Source organism: Bufo bufo, chromosome 1, assembly GCF_905171765.1.
Source record: "Bufo bufo chromosome 1, aBufBuf1.1, whole genome shotgun sequence".
In the NCBI taxonomy this organism is placed as follows: domain Eukaryota; kingdom Metazoa; phylum Chordata; class Amphibia; order Anura; family Bufonidae; genus Bufo; species Bufo bufo.
In genome coordinates, this window is record NC_053389.1 from 414651173 (window position 1) to 414663161 (window position 11989).

An 11989-nucleotide genomic window follows, 5' to 3' on the forward strand; every position below is an offset into this window, starting at 1 on the left:
ATCTCTCAGGACAGAGGGCAATCACCAATACACACAGAGAGACAATGGAACAGACCTCACTACTTGACGTATACAATGTCCCACCCTTTACAATATACATAGACATTTAACATCCCAACATGGCACGAATTAGTTAGTACAAGTAAGCAGAAACCTCCCTTTCTCCACATAGATCCCCCTTAGTTCCATGGGACGGCATACCCGCCTAGACCCTAACGGGTTGGCTTGGGGATGTCCGGTGTTAAACTTAGTTTTTCCAGTTCTGTTTGCCAAGATAGCCCATCTGCCTTTGTAGCCTAGAAGAGCAGAGAACATATCTCGAAATTCCTGCAATAGCTGGGTAGCCGATGCCCTTTCCTCTGGCTTTAACTCTGGCCCTAATGCAACCGGCTCCACCCCCGTGGGTTCTTTGTGGGACAAATTGGGTAAGGGTATACCCTCACTATCCTCAAACGCCGGAGCGCATACTGCAGAGACCCCCTCTGGTCTCTCTAAGTAGGGTTTTAACATATTGACATGAAATGACCTGCGAATCCTTTCATTGTTACAATCTGTTACTATGTACGTGGTATCGCTGACCCTTTATTATCTGTCGGGCTCCTCCCCCTGCCCCCTCTGTCAACCGATATAGTAAACCTTTCTCCCACTGGAACTTTTCCTGTCCTATGTCTCCCTGGGGATTATCCGCCTCCCTCCTGTACCCACTTAACGTGCTATCCTCCCTCTGCGCTTGCCCAAAGTCTGTGGGAGTGCCCCAATACATGTTACGACTAGAATTTACGGCAGCGCTATCAGTGCCTACCTGGTCATCCGAGGAGTGTGAGGTACCCATAGCGCGTGCCTGTTGTCTGGTTGAGACTGGGAGTTCTCCTGCTGTAGTCGGCTGTACAAATTGGGATGTCAAGCACCCCAAGTCGTTTCCCAGCAAAACCTCTGCTGGTAACTCTGGCATGATGCCCACCTCCACAGCCTTAGCCCCAGTACCCCAGTCAATGTGTCCCATGGCGGTCGGTAACTTGTGAATAGCCCCTCCCGCCACCCTTACAGCAACAGATCGCCCGGTATGTTGGGACGGCTTAACACGGTGAGGTTGTACTAGGGTGATCGTAGCTCTAGTGTCTCTCAGTCCTCTGGCTTCCTGCCCATTATGGATCACGGTCTGTCGATGGTGTGCCTGGTTGTCATCTGCTGCTTGCACTGGATTGACCTCATGTAGCATGGACCAATTCTCAGATGGATTGCGGTCCCCCTCTTGTGTAGAATAGTTGTAATCCTCTTGTACACCATGAGCAGCTGCTTTCGTTGGAGGGGTTGGTGCTCGCCCCCATCGATCATTATTACGGTGGGGACAATTAGGTCTGATGTGTCCACTTGCTTACACCCAAAACACATCGGTGCTGTTTTCTGGACCCCAGTGGCGGTAGGTTGCCTCACCGGTGGTACTGGTTTTGGTTGCTGTGTTGGGGCAGGAGTGTGATACTGTGGTCAAAATCCTGAGGCTCCCCGGTTGTTATCTGCCCGTCTGCTTTCGTGAAATTCGTCTGCTAAACGTGCAGCTTCTTCTACTGACGGTGGTTTTCTGTCCTTGACCCAATCCCTGGTATCTGTAGGAGTGTGGTCAAAAAACTGCTCCAACAATATTAACTGTAGCGCATCCTCCAGTGTAGTCGCCTGGCATCCCTGCATCCAATTACTGGCAGCGCAGTGCATGCGGAATGCCCACTCTGTGTAAGAGTCTTTGCCCTGTTTCTGGAGGGACCGAAATTTTCTCCGGTGTGCCTCTGGAGTAACTGCATAACGGGCCAACAATATCTCCTTCACCTTCTCATAATTTTGCATGTCTGCATCAGGTACCGCTCTAAAGGCTTCTGCTGCTCTGCCTGAAAGCTTGCTGCTCAATATTGCAGCCCAATTAGTGTTATCCACATCTTCTAACACACACTGTCTTTCAAAGTCCTGCAGATAATTGTCAATATCCATTTCACTTTCTATGAAACTTTTAAAAGCAGCATAATTTATCTTACGTGACCGCCCCATAGATGATCCTGGTAGTGACAATATATCCATTTGTGGTGATCTTTCTCTGGCCTCCCGTGCTTCCCGGCGGCTTTCTGCTTCTGAAGCTTGTGCCATAATCTGTACCACAATTTCTGGTGTAGGATTCGGTCCTACCAAACTGAGTCTCCATCTCACATCTTTCTGAAACTCAGTTTCCTCTGTGTTCGCCATTTGCACCTCGCTGTTTCGGTCGCTCTCCAGTAATCCGGCTATTATCGTGGCTTTCGGCTTGTTGCTTGCCACTATGCCTCGAGCTTCCAGCAGGTCTTTAAGTGTTGTTCATTTCAGCCGTTCGTATCCATGCGCCATTCACTTTCTTTTCGGTTAAATGAAGTAAATCCATTCGGGAGAAATCCCGCCGCTGCCACCAGTGTAAAGGAACCCATATAATACAGATGAGCCCTTATGCAGCTTACTCCCGAACAAACAGCCGGAAATCCGAAATAAGGTGAATAGAAGATCCCAGTCCCCCAAACATGCGCCGAGACTCCATGAAGGGGTAAAATCAGTGTCTTTTATTAGCAGTTGAATCATTTCTTTTATGCCCTGCTCCCATGCAAGGGAGACACCCACAACAAATATACATTACCCAATAACACAAGGTTACAACCCACATAGAATCCTCCCCTCTGCCTGCGATATAATCATGGTACCTCATGGTTAACATAATCATCACAGGCAGGAGAATACACAATGTCTTCTGTCCTGGAGACAACCAAGTTGTAATTCAATTATCTCTCAGGACAGAGGGCAATCGCCAATACACACAGAGAGACAATGGAACAGAACTCACTACTTGACGTATACAATGTCCCACCCTTTACAATATACATAAACATTTAACATCCCAACATGGCATGAATTAGTTAGTAGCAGAAACCTCCCTTTCTCCACACTTCTTGTGAATTATCAGTTGCCCCTTGATACCACCATCATGCTTATAATCTGCCTGACTGGTGTTGACCAGCCCCCTAATACACAAGTCTCTAACTTGCTATATTTAGCTTAGGGGTGAAACCCCCTTATTCCTTGCACTAGCGAGTGACTTATCTCATTTTTGCTTTAGGACAAATCTGTGCTGCTATTATTTAGCATTTGTTCACTTTTTCATTGTGCCACCAACAATGTACTTATTGATGGAAGACCTTCACAACATTTATTTACTAATGCCATAGGCCGTTTTCTGTTGTTGAACCACTGTCCAGGTGTCTACTTTATCTTTCATATGATAAATACCCTCGAATACCTTCTTAAACATTGGGTCCGATTGTGGGCCGGAGCACTCCGGTGGTGAGATGAGGTCCGATCATCTCACCTCCTGCGAGTACATGGGAGCAAGGAGTATCGTGGATTGTTTCCAATGCCGTTGCGGCCGGCTAGCGCGATCTCGCGAGACTGAGTCGAGATCGTGCATGCGCAAGAGTGGTATGCTTATTCAAGTACTTCCTTGCGCTCCATACCTCGTTTCTGTTTTGTAATGAGCGCATGTGCTGCGCTGACGTGCGGGCGCGCTCATTGGCCACTGATATTCTGGGTGGCGGCAGCGGGAATCAGGTAACTATTTAAATAAGGTGGGAGCGCTAGTCTAGTTGGCGTCCCATGTGCAGGCATATTCATCTCTATACTGCACCACTTATTACCTCTTAACTTTGAGATTGCCCCTAGAGGATTCCACCATCTTGGCATACCTCTTTACCAGCTGACTTACCACGTCAAGCTCATGGTCTGGGATTAATCATAGATCTAAAGATTGATCCCTAATATTTTTCTCTATCTCCCCTGATGAACTGCTTTTTTGTCCTGGCAGTGAAACATGCGTGTAGGGAGTGTTTCATGGATCTTTAGGGACATATAGAATTTTAGATTTAGGGACAGGTTCCGGACGGGGTCGTCCTTGTCAGGACGAGTGCCCTGTGGTCAGGCTGCTACCCACTATTTAGTATCAGGGTTGAACGGCCATAGGGCTTGAACAGGGACCCTACACAGCTGTGTATCACTGCCAGAATTTTCGCCTATCAGACATCATCTGTGGATAGGCATTCAATGAATACAGCTGGTGGTGAACGATCTGGCGTCCGTCCCATGGTACCGGTAGGACCTGCTGGTTACTAGTGCCCCCGCGCACTTAATATATATCTTTTGTATGTTTTTAATTTGGGATAATAACTGTTGTATCAATTGGGGGTCCATTACCCTCTATCCCAATGTTTGTCTTTGCACACTATATTTAGGACTCTCTCATATTTTATCAGCATTATTAATAAATGTTATGTTTTAGGATTACCCCTTTCTGAATAATGTTTTGACTTTTGGTAATCTAGAGCACAGACATGCATCAGTTATGACCTCTCACTTAGTAACTAACTAAAGTTGTTACCAACTTCATCACAAGTTCTGGACTTAATTTATTTCTCCATCTCCCTCATCAACAACCCCCTTTTCATTGCTTCGGAGCCAACGCCTAGGGTCCAGAATATCCAGGTAGGAGCACCATGACATGTGCACCAACATTAAGGGACATTTAGGCCACCCTACACCACTCTGGCATTTCTACACCTGGGTACCATTCACAGTATCACTAAAAGAGACCCTGTGCCCTTGTTGCTTCATTGCAACTGGCGTCACAAAACAAGTACTAGTACTCTTTAAGGGCCCTGGGGGAGGCGCCAGTTGCATATATACCACATCAGAGTCAACTGCGTCAGCAATAAACTCTACAGCTCAGCATCTGGATGTCTACTGGATCCAAAGATAATAATGTCTTGAGTCTAAAATATACTATTATTAAAAATATTTTTCTTTACCACTGAGGAAGAAACACCTGTTCCGAAACGTGTCTGGTAGGACGGCTTGTTCAGTGGTGTGAATAAATTTTTGGAGACTTTATACTACAATACTTTAGTTGGCTCTGGCGTCTCCACACCTCAAGAGCGCATGCGCAAAAATATCCAAGCCAGCAGCTAGCAGAGCAGGCGGCAGATCGATTTGTAGCGGGAAGACTGTAACATGGGAAGACTCATGAGTAACAGATATTAATATCTGCTCCAGCTCCTCAGAGTCTCATCCCATCCTTCTTTGTCTTGGAAGAGTCTCAGGGGACACATTTGCATTGCTTTATTCTCATTCACACTAGGATAGGAGACCTCAATAGGATGACATAACGTAGTGTTCCTCCCTGACTGTCTCTCTCTTTGATAAGTCTTTCAATGTTAGTGGCCAAAGAAGTTTAGAAAGTCACGAGGGAAATTGTACCATGACATCTTTACCCTAATCAGAGAGGCCCAAATAATACTGACTATGGAGCCCAGTGTCATTACAATCACTACCCGTAACCCACTGGTTAAAATCTGCAAAATATTCCTCAACTGTCCTATATTCCTGTTTTAAGACAAAGACAAAGATAAGCTACAGCTGATGAGGCAGCTTCTGGCTCATCGTATATCACACATAAAGCTGAAAGAAATACATTCACACTTTTTAAAGAAGGACCATCAGGCCTGAAACTAAATGCCCAAGATATTAATTCCAACCTAGAGGATCTAGACTTCAAAGAAAAATACAGTTTACATTAAAATTCTTAAACAGGGCACAATCACCAGAGAAATAGTTTGGTACATTTATACAATGTTCAAGTAAATCCCTAGGAGTAGCAGCACCACCGTGCAAATTTCAAGTGAGCTGTTCCATAGTAACTAACAGAGTAAGAACATCTTTCACCAAAGAACTTAAAGGGAAACTGTCAGCGGCAAAAAACACCCCAAACCGCCAGCAGTACCTTCAAGTAGCCGGCAGTGTGTTTCTAATGATTATTTTCTTCCTGCAGTCAGATGCAGTAAAAGCAGGAAAAAATGTTCTTTTATCCCCTGAGCGCGCTATTTTTGAGTCACTCTTGGAGTCAAGCGGGCAGCGGCCTCCTTGCTTCAAGTCAAGGTAACCACACACCCTTCCTTGCCCCTTCGCTGTGACTGACAGCCGGCTGCTGCTATTTTTTATTTTTTACCGTGTTCATCTGAGGGGTTGGGGGGGGTATTTTTATTGAGCAGATTCTTTCGGACGCGGCGATACCTAATATATCTACTTTTTATTTATTTATTTATGTTTTACACTATATTATCTTTTTATAAAGAAAAACAAAACATTTTAGTATCTCCATAGTCTAAGAGTCATTTTTTTGAAAGTTTTTGTAGAGGGGTCTTTGTAGGGGCTAATTTTTTGCAGGATGAGAGGGTGGTTTTATTGGCGCTATTTTGGGGGGCATATGACTTTTTGATCGCTTGTTATTACAATTTTTGTGATGTAAGGTGACAAAAAAATACCTTTTTTGCACCGGTTTTTTATTTTTTTTACCGTGTTCATCGGAGGGGTTGGGGGGGTATTTTTATAGAGCAGATTATTACGGACTCGGCGATACCTAATAAGTCTACTTTTTTAATTTATTTTAGTTTTACTAAATAATATTTTTGAAATTTTTGAACCAGTTTTTTATCCGATTGTCAGTGGCTAAATTGGGATATAAATTTAGTACTCCATGGAAGTGTGGTACTCCCTGAAGCAACCGTCAATGCAGAGGCCCGGATTATCAGGGCACGTGTCGCACTGAGTAGTGGTGTCCTTCCGTATCCCCCTCCTGCGACACACTCTGCACTTTTTTTGGGTCCGTCCCTTCTTCCCAGTATGGGGGACCACACCTGGAAAGTGTTGGCCAGGGACGATCCGGGCGCCTCCAGTTCCCGAGGTACTCCGGCCTGCTCTTTCCCGGTCCGAAAACATCAGGACCTTGAGGACTGCCTCATAGAACTGAAGGAATGTCCCTGTGTTGCCAGCGCTCCAGGACAGCACAAAAGAGTTGTACAAGGCAACCTGCACCAACTTTTTTGTACCAGGTTTTGCGCATGGCGTTATATGGCTTGAGGACTTGATCAGAGAGATCAACTCCTCCCATATACCAATTGTAGTTGACGATACAATCGGGATTGAGGACCGTTGCCACGGTACCTCGCACAGGGACAGGGGTGATGCCGTTACCGTGAATTGTGGACAGTACAAGGACATCCTTCTTGTCCTTATATCTGACCAGAAACAGGTTTTCACTGGTAAGGGCACGGGTCTCACCCCTGGGGATAGGTACCTGGAGGGGGTGGGCAGGGAGTCCACGTTGATTTTTCCGCACGGTCCCACAAGTGGACGTGGATCTGGCGGCGAGGGACTGGAACAAGGGGATACTAGTATAAAAGTTATCAACGTACAGGTGATAACCTTTATCTAGCAGTGGGTGCATAAGGTCCCACACAAGTTTCCCGCTAACACCCAGAGTGGGGGGACATTCTGGGGGTTGAATACGGGACAAAACTTGTAAGTGTACCCTGAGGTACTCTCACAAAGTTTGTACAGCTTCACGCCATACCTCGCCCGCTTTGAGGGAACATACTGGCGGAAAATGAGTCTCCCCTTGAACGCAATGAGAGACTCATCAACCGCGACCTCCCTTCCAGGTACATAGGCCTGTACAAATTTGGCCCCAAAGTGATCGATGACCGGCCTGATTTTGTACAGGCGGTCATAGGCAGGATCACCTTGGGGGGTACATGCTGCATTATCTGCATAATGTAGGCATTTCCGGATGGCCTCAAACTGGGTACGTGTCATAGCCGTACTGTAAAGTGGGGTCTGGTAGAGGACGTCCCTACTCCAGTAATGCCTAACACTAGGTTTCTTGACTAGGCCCATGTGCAGCACGAGGCCCCAAAATGTCCTCATCTCGGCTGCACTGACCAGGGTCCAGCCACCGGACCTAGCCAAAAAGGAGCCCGGGTGTTGAGCAACAAACTGTTGGGCGTACAGGTTTGTTTGCTCCACCATTAGATTTACCAGTTGGTCACTGAAAAAAAGACTAAAAAAGTAATATTCAGTGAAGCCCACTGTGGAAATCTGGATTCCTGGTTGGCCTACAAAATCAGGAATCACGGGCTCAAATCGCTCTGGGGTGCACCAGACAAGTTCACCGGCAGGGGGCTCCGGTGGATTTAACTGGTGGGCCAGAAAACTAGTACGAGCCCCAGAGCTGCTCGTACTAGGGTGGGCCACAGGGTCCCTAGCATGGCGGTCCCCTTGCTCCGCCGCCTTGGGGGCTCGTCATCATCGCTAGATGATAAGGAGGACGTGGCTGACAACAGGAAAGTGGGGTCATCCTCGTCCTCACTAGGACTCTCGGACTCAGAGGCAAGCTGGGCGTATGCCTCCTCGGCCGAGAACGTCCGGCGGGCCATAGGGGAGTGTGTGTCTGCGTGTGTGTGTGCGTGCGTGTAAATCTTTATTCAGTGTGCGTGTGTGTGGGGGCATGGGTGTTCGCGTACTTATCCCAAAAACTAACAGAAAAAAAAAGACTAACTAAAAAAAGGGGGAAAAAATGTGAAAAAAAATTTCAAAGCTGCTGATCAACCGTCCGAAGTTGATCAGCGGTGGGGTGTGCGATGCGCTAACAGTGGCCGGACGCTAAGAGTGCCAGCCACAGTCAGCATACGCACACAAAAAAAAAAAACTGCCTGCGCCCCAAAAAAGTTGTGGGGGGGAGGGGGGCAGGGGGGCAAGTGGCAGCACCCCTGGGGGGTCTAGGGTCCCACAGCTGTGCTGTGGACCCCAGACATCCTATTTAGGGTGATGCAATCAAAGTTTTTTTTTTCCACTAACTTTCCCTTTTATATGCCTGCCTAGCCCAACCTTTCCCTAGCCTTTCCCTAATTTCCTGGCTGATCAGATGAGGGGTGCTGGGGCACAGATCGGGTGCTGGGGCAGGGATGGGTGCTGGGGCACAGATGGGATGATGCTGGCTGAGATCCACACGTGCAGTGGCAGCGCTCCTCTCTCCTCAGCTCCCCGGACACAAAAGGAGGAGCAGAGGAGCGTTGCCAAGATTTGAATGTCCCGCCGCCCGCCCACCTACCAATCAGAGGCGATCCTGAGAGGTCATGTCACATCACCTCTCAGGATCGCAGGATGGTGATTGGTGGTGTAATATCACACACCGATCACCATCCTGTTCCAGGTTATCGGGTCCTCAAAGACCCAAATAACCCAGAAACGCAGCAAATTGACCTGCGGTTTGCTGCAATCGCCTACACGGGGGGTCACAGGACTCCCGGCGCATTGGCCCCAGGTGCCTGCTCAATGATTTGAGCAGGCACCGGGTTTCGATCACCGCCCGCCGCGCAGCGGTGATCGGAAATACACAGGGCATACAGGTACGCCCTGTGTCCTTAAATACCAGGACATCAGGGCGTACCTGTACGCCCTGTGTCCTAAAGAGGTTAAGGCCTTAAAGAGGACCTGCCGCTTCTCCTGACATTAGTAACTACTTGAATTCCACATGTAACAGCAATTCTGGGGCATCTGTTGTTATGACTCTATGATGTTCCATCCCTCTGTTATTCGTACTATACGTTTATGAATGAGTTGTCATCAGCTTGCTGTAAAGGTACAGATGGGGGTTACCAGATGGGGATGTGTCCCTGCCAGTCTGACACCAGCAGCACTGATTGGACAGAGTCAGACACACCCGTACGACCTCAGACAAAACTCCATCCTCCCTCAGACATCAGACAAAACTCCGTCCTCCCTCAGACATCAGCCAAAACTCCGTCCTTCCTCATCCAAAACTCTGTCCTCCCTCAGACATCAGCCAAAACTCCGTCCTCCCTCATCCAAAACTCCATCAGACATCAGCCAAAACTCCGTCCTCCCTCAGACATCAGCCAAAACTCCGTCCTCCCTCAGACATCAGCCAAAACTCCATCCTCCCTCATCCAAAACTCCGTCCTCCCTCAGACATCAGCCAAAACTCAGTCCTCCCTCATCCAAAACTCCATCCTCCCTCAGACATCAGCCAAAACACCGTCCTCCCTCATCCAAAACTTTATTTTTTTTACACTTTTTTATAGTTCCCAGGTTACACACACATCTTTGTAACACAGTACACAGCACTGCTACATGCGGTTACACACACTGCTCTATATACACAGTACACAGCTCTGCTACATGCAGGTTACACACACATCTCTGTAACACAGTACACATCTCTGCTACACAATACACAGCACTGCTACCTGCAGGTTGCACATACATCTCTGTAACACAGTACACAGCTCTGCTACATGCAGGTTACACATACAGCTCTGCTACACAGTACACAGCTCTTCTACATGCAGGTTACACATACAGCTCTGCTACACAGTACACAGCACTTCTACCTGCAGGTTGCACATACATCTCTGTAACACAGTACACAGCTCTGCTACATGCAGATTACACATACAGCTCTGCTACACAGTACACAGCTCTGCTACATGCAGGTTACACATACAGCTCTCTACATGCAGGTTACACATACAGCTCTCTACAGGCAGGTTACACATACAGCTCTGCTACACAGTACACAGCTCTGCTACATGCAGGTTACACATACAGCTCTGCTACACAGTACACAGCTCTGCAACATGCAGGTTACACATACAGCTCTGCTACACAGTACACAGCTCTGCTACATGCAGGTTACACATACAGCTCTGCTACACAGTACACAGCACTGCTACATGCAGGTTACACACACATTTCTAGTACACAGCTCTATTTGATGGCTACAGTTCAGTACACCCTACCAGCTGCTGTGCACATCTGACCCCTCCCATACACGTGACTCGTCACATGGTCATGACGTCATCACAGGTCCTTTGCCTCTCCAGCAGCTAGCAGCTCCGTCAGGTGAAGAGTGTGTGTAGTAGGGCATATTTTGAGTTAAGGAGGACAGAGTTTTGGATGAGGGAGGACAGAGTTTTGGCTGATGTCTGAGGGAGGACGGAGTTTTGGATGAGGGAGGACAGAGTTTTGGCTGATGTCTGAGGGAGGACGGAGTTTTGGATGAGGGAGGATGGAGTTTTGTCTGAGGGAGGACGGAGTTTTGGCAGATGTCTGAGGTCTGATGAAGTTTTGGATGAGGGAGGACGGAGTTTTGGCTAATGTCTGAGGGAGATGGAGTTTTGGATGAGGGAGGACGGAGTTTTAGCTGATGTATGAGGGAGGATGGAGTTTTGGATGAGGGAGGACGGAGTTTTGGTTGATGTCTGAGGGAGGATGGAGTTTTGGATGAGGGAGGACGGAGTTTTGTCTGATGTCTGAGGAAGGACGGAGTTTTGGATGAGGGAGGACGGAGTTTTGGATGAGGGAGGACGGAGTTTTGTCTAAAATCTGAGGGAGGAGGGAGTTTTGCCTGACGGAGGATGGAGTTGTGGATGATGTCTGACGATGTCCTAATATGTATGCCGTACACCCGCTACTGGTAAAAACCAGCAGTACCTTTATGGCAGAGTGCTTCTAGCAGGAATAATACATGAATGGCACAACATAACATCATAAGAATAGATGCTCCAGGATTATCACATGGGGAATGCAAGTAGTTACTAAAACTGACAGGTCCTCTTTTATCTTCTCAGCCAGATTCTACAAAGGATTAGTGTCACACACGATACTGCTTCCAGTGTGGACTGGTTATAATGTGACAATGCTGGTTGTTCACAAGACTGCAGAACTGGACTTTTCCTAAAGTAGTTGCCTTTTCTGGGTACTGACAGTATCTCCTGGTACTCAGATACTCCCATGACTTATAGTAGTACATAAATGTATAACAACCAGATGGTCACAAGAATAATATTATTAAGAAACACTTATCAACACTGGCAGGAAACAAATAAACTGAAATAAACTCACAGATGGATGACAGGAATTGAATAATGAAGGTGAACATACAGTTGTGTTCAAAATGATAGCAGTGTGTTTAAAAAGAGAATAAAGCTCAAAATCCTTCTAATAGCTTTTATTTCCATACAGACAAATGCATTGGGAACTCTACACATTCTATTCCAAATCAAAACATGAAGAAAAA